Source organism: Acyrthosiphon pisum, chromosome A1 (assembly GCF_005508785.2).
Source record: "Acyrthosiphon pisum isolate AL4f chromosome A1, pea_aphid_22Mar2018_4r6ur, whole genome shotgun sequence".
NCBI classification, from domain to species: domain Eukaryota; kingdom Metazoa; phylum Arthropoda; class Insecta; order Hemiptera; family Aphididae; genus Acyrthosiphon; species Acyrthosiphon pisum.
The window spans coordinates 57,209,510-57,210,523 of NC_042494.1; positions in this window are offsets into that span (position 1 = coordinate 57,209,510).

The following is a 1,014-nucleotide window of genomic DNA, read 5'->3' on the forward strand; positions in this document are numbered from 1 at the left end:
ATGTTCACCCGTGGTGGTTTCAACAGCAAATAGGGGGATATTTTTGATTTTAATGTCCGAGCGAGCGTAGCGAGAAATCAAGCATTATAGGTATTTAAGGGTTATTATATAAAGTTAAAACGTCAATTGGCTATAACTTCGAGAATAACTTCGTGTGCCAAATTCTGATTTCACCAACATTTTTTTTACCCAAAAAATGACTAAGTCCCCCCCCAAAAAAACCAAAAAAAAGGGGTGTCCCGTAAAGGAGAAAAGATCCGTTTTTCTTTACATCCAAGAAAATTACTGGGGAAATTTAAATGATCCGTCAAAGTAAAAACACATTCAAAAATTTGCATTATTCTTCGGACGAAAATTAACTTAATTTAGATATTTTTGAAATAAAATTAACTTGAAGTTAACACGTTAATCTTGAAAAAAAAGTAACTTATTAAGTTAAAAGTTAATTTGAAAAAAAAAGTAACGAGTTAATTAACTTAATTAAAATTAACTTAACGTTTTAACTTAATTTTAATTTTTAACTCGTTAATGTCTTTAACTCGTTAAATGCCCAGCCTTGCTATAAATTACCTAAATTTTAATAAAATGAGTCTGTATATATAGACTATAGTTCCACGTTCCGTTACCGTTACCTACCTATAATAGTAAAGTTGAAAACTAAAAAGACTGGGCGCTTTGCTGTACAGTAGGTTACAAGTATGTCACTGTAATGGATAGTGTTAAATTTGAATTCAATGATATAATATCATTATATAAGAAAAATGATTCTTAGCGAACGGTCAGACAGCGTATGATATTACTAAGTAGGTATATTTGATGATATTATTGTGAAAAAGTAATTTATATATAACCTTTTTACGTAGAACCTTGTTTTAAATTGTCGGTCCTTAGCTATAAAAGTTGAATATTTTATAAATTTTTAACTACAAAATAATTATTACATTTTAAATTTGATAAATGTTGTTGAAATTCGAACTATAAATGCTTATTAATAAAAATTGTGCGAATGTATTT